The sequence below is a fragment of the Pinus tabuliformis genome, chromosome J (genome assembly GCF_031772625.1).
Source record: "Pinus tabuliformis cultivar Carrire ecotype Pingquan chromosome J, CPIR1, whole genome shotgun sequence".
Classification (NCBI taxonomy): domain Eukaryota; kingdom Viridiplantae; phylum Streptophyta; class Pinopsida; order Pinales; family Pinaceae; genus Pinus; species Pinus tabuliformis.
In genome coordinates this window covers 185,113,804-185,120,687 of record NC_142295.1, presented here as the reverse complement: position 1 = coordinate 185,120,687, position 6,884 = coordinate 185,113,804, and positions in this window count along the sequence as shown.

The window sequence follows — 6,884 nt, the reverse complement described above, 5'->3', positions numbered from 1 at the left end:
ATTTTTTGCATTGTTGGAAGTGAATGGAAACTCTCTCCTTACTTTAGTTATGATTCATCGAATTGAAAGGATTACATTATCATATTCGATTGCATTCAGTTTTGAGTCGGGTCATAACACCATTGGTTTCATATCCATTTACCCCTTTGAGTAATAACAACCTAAATAACACAGCGCTTAATTAAAATTCATCTAGTAATTTTTACATTTCTAGGGCTCTGATACACCAACATAGCTTAGGCTAGTGTCTTGGAGTAGGAGAGTAATTAACTCTCCAAGACAGTAAAACCAAACAAGTAGCTTATCTTGCGGTAGGATAAATCCAACTGTTACATTTATACTCTGGGAAAGCTCCTCTTAAAGGAGAAGCATGAGATCATGTCCGAACCAATGAGGGAATCAATCCTCCTTCATTGGGAACGATGCCAAATATGCACGTACTACAAATGGTAAACCTCGGATTGACCATTGTCGAGGAGCCTGGGGTCACTTGTTGGTAAACCTTGGATTATTGTCAAGGAGCCAGCAAGGGGATTGAGCTTGTTACTCTGCCCTTGCGTGCTATCGGATCGTAGACTGTTCCCCCAGGTATATTTGTTGCTGTTGGTGACGTTAGTGACTATTATCTTTAGGATTCTTCCTAAGGTGACGGTGGAGGGAAGATCCCACTGTACCTGGAGCAGACGTCGGCTAGACTCACTTGGATTTTCTGGGGGGTTCACTTTACTCGAGACGGTTAAAGTGGAGGAACTTGTGCCAGTCTATTCATTAAGCAGGTTGCCGGGGTAACTGTTCCACCCGCCATTTCTGTATTGAATTCTGTGATGTTGGATTTCATCACCAACTAGTGTTTTCAGTCCGGAAAGTTACTGTTTGTGTGTGGTTTGACTCCTAGATTTGATAGTGCGTGTTAATTTGTTTGTTTTTACTTTTAGAGACCATAGGTGTGAATTGTGAATTTTAATTGTTAAGTGTGAATTCTGAATTGTTAATTTTAGTTATAAATTGTTAATAAAATTCACTGAAGTTGAATATAATGGCAAATGTTCTGGAATTTACCAACCTAGGAACCCCTCCTAACGAGAATCCTAGTACTTTTCCTTACTTTGGAAATGTTGGTCCTCCTTATATGGCTACTTTGTCATTACCTGGATTTACAATAGGTTTACCGATATGGTTATTTTCAACTTCTTTGGCCCCAAATACTCCAATTGTTCCACCTCAACCGAATGCTTCACCTCAACAGAGTTCACAATCTCAACATCACCAACCTTTTGTTGACCCTTTACCTTCTTCGCCTAATTTTTCTTCCTCCATTTCTTCCTCTTCGCTTGGTAAAAGCCTTGATGCTAGTAACCAGGTGGCTAAGAAGAAGAAGAAAGGGAAGAAGAAAAAGAAGAAGAAGAAGCAAGATAAGAAAGAAGTCAACCAACCAACCACGACTGTAAGTGTTAGTTGTGTTGAGGAAAACTCCGACATGCATCGTAAACCCAAATACCCTTGCAGGCTTTGTAAGGGTGACCACTTCCTTATCAACTGTCCTGGTATTCCAAAGGTCCTGGAAGTATGGTCAGAAAAATCTCATCAACTTTCCATTGATCCATCAACCAGTGATAGTCAGGTTCCTGGAAAAAGGGTAAAGTTAGGTTTCCTTGTAAGTTATGCAAAGGGAGTCATCAAATTCACATTTTCCCTCACATGGATGAAGCCTCAACATTTTTGGAAAACCTTACTGTTCCACAGCAAGAATTTCCAACTGGTTACCGTAAACTTTCTCCCAACCTACCGTCAACTGACAGAGTGGTCGATTCAATTTCACATTCAGTCGATCACGCTCTTCCATTGGAGAGTGAAACTCATGTCACTCAGGTTGATGATCCATTAGTTGATCAAGTGGTCGATTCAATTTCACATTCGATCGATCACACTTTCCCTTTAGAGAGTGAACTTCATACCGCTCAGGTTCTTTTTGTTACATCAGATTCTTCTACGCCAGGGGGCATTTCACCTGTTTCTACAGAACCCCCTCCAAGTACTGAGGTCTTTTCCTTTGATTGGAATAGACTGACAGAACCTCGTATTCCTTCCTCCATCCCTTTCCAAATCATTTTCAAGGCTGGTGGTAGGGACATACATCGTACTCAGGTAGATGAAGGTGCTTCTGTTAGTATTTTATCCTCAACTATTTGGAAAGCTTTGGGTTCCCCTCAGCTTGCGCCTATTACGCAGAATCTGAAAGCTTTTAACAGAACCATTAGTGAACCTTTAGGGATCCTTCCTAAGTTTTCTATTACCTTGGAAGGTAAAACTGTCTGTATTGATCTTATGGTAGTTCGAGGTCCCTTGGATTTCAATTTACTCCTTGGGCGAGACTATGTTTATGCAATGAAAGCTGTCGTATCGACACTCTTTCGCGTGATGTCTTTCCCTCACAATGGAAATATTGTGACTGTAGACCAGCTTTTGTTCCCTAGTCTTGTTTCAACTACCAATAATATGACACCCCTAAATGTTCCTGATTCTAAAGTGGTATCTACCCTGCCACGGGTTAATTATGTGGCAACTGGTCCCATGTTTTCAGTTACCGATGTAAGTGAGCCTCTCACTGTTTGCTCATCTTCCTTTGATTTAGATCCGGTAATTGACATGGAAAACTCTATGGGATTACTTGAACATGATGTTCTTATCCCTTTTGAGTCCCTTGACATGTGTTCCTTCCAGAGAACTATTCTTCCTTCTGATGAAGATCTCTTGGAAGCCATGATCAAGGTGTGTCCATTGACATGTCTTTCTTCCAATTGGAAGCCATGAATCAGTGAGTAAGAGGAAAGTTCCTTTTACTGTGTCAACCTCGTTAAAAAATGAATCAGTGAGTAAGAGGAAAGTTCCTTTTACTGTGTCAACCTCGTTAAAAAATGAATCAGTGAGTAAGAGGAAAGTTCCTTTTACTGTGTCAACCTCGTTAAAAAATGAATCAGTGAGTAAGAGGAAAGTTCCTTTTACTGTGTCAACCTCGTTAAAAAATGAATCAGTGAGTATGAGGACAGTTCTTTTCCTGTGTCAACCTCGTTAAAAAATGAATCAGTTTTTCGAGCATAGTTCCTTGTCTTGTGTCAAGCTCGTTAAAAAAATGAAACAAGGAGTCTTGAGCATAGTTCCTTGTCTTGTGTCAAGCTCGTTAAAAAATGAAACAAGGGTAGAGTTTTTTGTTAGGTAGATTGTAGAGAGTAGTTATGAGCATAGTTCCTTATCTTGTGTCAAGCTCGTTTAAAAAATGAAACAAGGGTTTTGAGGATAGTTCTTTTCCTGTGTCAACCTCACTAAAAAATGAAACAACTCCCACAAGTCTTTCCAAGATCTTGAAAGTAAAGCTTCATTCCATCCACCTCATTGAATGCAATGAAGCTTGGGGGGTATGTACCTCGTTTTGCGTCATTATGCTGGGGGCATGTGAACTTATAACAAGCATAGTTTTTCATTTCAAGCTTGCATAAACATGAAACCAAATCCGAGCATAGTTTTTTTCCTGTGTCAAGCTCATTAAAAAATGAAACAAATCCTCCTCTAATTAAGTCGAGAGTTTGACTAGATCTCATAAATGTTAAGTTGTATATTTAGGTTAGTTATTTCAGTTTTTGCATAATTTTCTTACAGTTTTAGGTTGAGTCTTTCAAATGATCTCGTAACTGAACCTTCATTTCATCCAACTGGTTGAATGAAATGAAGCTGGGGGGGCATGCACTCTAGCTGTTATGCTTAGGGGGCATCAAGCACAGTTTCCTTTCTGTTTCAAGCTTACGTAAAAATGAAACTACTTTGAAGCATAGTTTTTCTCTATTTCAAGCTTTTGTAAAAATGAAACCTATCTCGAGTCAATTTCAATTATTTTCAAGACTCGTTAAACTCATGAAAATCCCAAGATTATTTTGCTATCTTTCATTCTCATAAAACAAATGAAAATGCCGAGTTCTTTTCGTCTTTTCCTGCTCGTAAATTAAATTGAAAGTCGGTCATATGAGTACATTTTTATCATTTTTTCGAACTCGTTAAAACTTACGAAAAAATGAATCCTTGGAGTTCTCTTTTAAGCCCTTTTCAGACTCTCAAAATATGAAAATATTGCTGAGTTTTTCTTTTTAAACTCGTTAAAACGGAACTAAAAAGACGGTCCACTTACAGCTCTTTTCCGACCGTAAAAACAAGAAAATATTGCCGGATTTTTGTCGTTTCAAATTCGATATTGGAAATAAAACGATGTGTCCTTGATCACTTTCTACTTTTCAGATCAGAGACACTAATCATGAAAGTACTCCTTGGTCGTAAAGATCAATCGGTTCTCTCAAGTATTATTTTATACTTTTTTGGGCTTGGGAGACACAAATTTACGAAAAAGGTCAACACTGGAGTCTTCTTAAGTTTTCCAGACTCTCTAAAATTGAAAAACGTCGAGTTTCTCCTATACTGGACTCGTTAAAATTTCACAGTAAAGGACCTGTTCGATTACAAACAGGAACGGACCACTCCTTCTTAGGGTTTGAATCTAAACTAAGTTGGACTCATTCGAAGGATGAGATTATAATCAAGCAAATGTTATCCTCCTCAAGCTTGTAAAAAATAAAGAGGTACTTGCCAGAAATGGTGGGGGAAAAGAGAGAAAAATGAGCCTATTTGTTATCCTTTGTCTTAGAAAAACCTTATCACCACTCTTGAACACGACACATTTCATTCACCTGGGTTGGGAAATCCTTTGCCTAATAGTTGATCAAACCACATTAAAAGTCTTCAGCCGGTTTCCGGGTATTAACTTTGGGTCAATTGTCACCAAGCCATCTGTTGTGTCGTTATGTGTTCAAGAGGTCACTGCAAATAAACCATTCATCTGCAAAATACCTGTCATCCATCTTGACCATCCCTGAGTCAGTCCTTACAGCTAAATTTCTTCAACTTGAACTATGATTTCGTGTTGTGGGCTTGCCTACGATGGATCACTTTCTATCGACATCAGCACATTATCTAGAAAGATGATCTAGGAATCGTCAGTACCTTGAAATCTGCATGCCTCAATGGCAGGTTTCTCGCCTTTGACGACAGTTTACATCATTGACTTTCGATCGAAGGATTCCGTGACATTTTCGACATCAACACAATCATTCACATCTCATGGATTGTACTGGGTACTTTGAGAACCATTGACATCACTGGTGGTCTCTCTCACACTTGTTAACAGTTTACATCAACGACTGGTAATCAAGTGGTTTCTACCATGTTCGACATCAACTCGTTTATTCGCATGGATAGAATCGTACTATTTCGGGAAGTAGAAATGAAGACCCTGGATCTAGTTTCCACCATCCAGGCTACGAGGAGTTTTGTATTCATTATACAGTAGACTAATCATAAACAGATGGCTGCGTCCATACTGTGTCTACATGAGTCTATGATTATGATGTACTGCGAAATCATTCCTATATCAGAGCAGTAGTTAGTTTGTTAGTTAAAGTTTTCAATCTGAGTATGGGAATGCCTACCTCAGCGATGATATGATCTCATATATGTATTTTGTGTTGAATATTTGCAGGTTCCAACTGGGCTCTCCACAAGATAATCCTTGAAATGATAAAGTGCTTCACCCTTCCTAGATGATATGAAACCCTAATCTACTACAGGCTTCGCACTTTAGGGGACAATCTGTTACACTAAAATTTGTCACCATGACTATTTGCAGTCGATATGGCTCCATCAACTGTCATACTGTCCTCTTTGGCAAGTCTTATACCTCTGCTCCTCATGTCAAACCCCAAGAAAGAGAGAAAGTCCTTAAAAAGTCAATTAACTCTGGTTACGCAGTTTCTCTTACCCTTACCTGCGTGTACGCACCTCTTGTTCATAATACCTGCGTACTTGTACGCTCTGTCTGTAAAGGGGTGGGTGCGTACTCTTGTAAAGGTCAAAAGGCGCAAGTTTTACTCCAAAAAACTTACTTGTGGTTAATTCTAGAGCATTCTAGAAGATGGTTTGATGTGTATTGAGCGCCTCCAGATGGTTCATGCATCCCAATGAAAGAGGAACTTATCCCATCAAGAGGGGAGCTATCCCATTGAAAGAGGGGCTTATCCCATTGATGGTGGACCTGATTAACTTCCTCCAAAGCACTATAAATATAGGCATTGGGTCAGAGGGAGAGGAGGTTGAAAGCTGAACATTCCTAAGGGTAGATGTTGCTGAAATTAGGACTCCCTTTTAGAGCTTGAGAGGATCGATTCCAATCCTTTCTTAGCTTCATTTGGAAGTGGGTGAGATGATCAAAGTAAAGGAGAACTCTTGCTGGACCCTGGGAGGGACCTGCACAACACCAAGGCACAAGTTGTAATGGTTTCTTTTGTTTCCAATTAATACAATTAAGTTCATTTTTCTCAACAAGTTGTTATATATAATTTGTTTCATATACTCCTTGGTCTTTATGATGAATATGTTTTATTATATGAGTTATTCAAGTGCTATGTAATCATTTGCTTGTTAGTGAATGCAGGTTTCAAAGAGAAGGAGGAGCTCATCTGGATCGGAGAGGCTTGGCTGCTACAAACAGCGTTGGACTAAAGGTATGCTTTAAACACCTGGTTGCTTTTATTTTAAATGCATATTTAGGGAAAGATAGTGCTTGATTGTCTTGTTTGTCACTAGAAATCCTTAGCTTCTAGGGAGGTCGGTTTTGTCCGCAAAATTGACTCTTTCCGCATGACAGTTTCGATCTTGGAAGGGTCAATTCGAATGCCATTTTTGGAAATGATGCGATCTAGAAGTTTACCCTTCGCCAGACTAAACAAGGACTTCTTTGGATTCAAAGAAATACCATATTTTCTGCCTTTTAAAAAGACTTGCCTGAG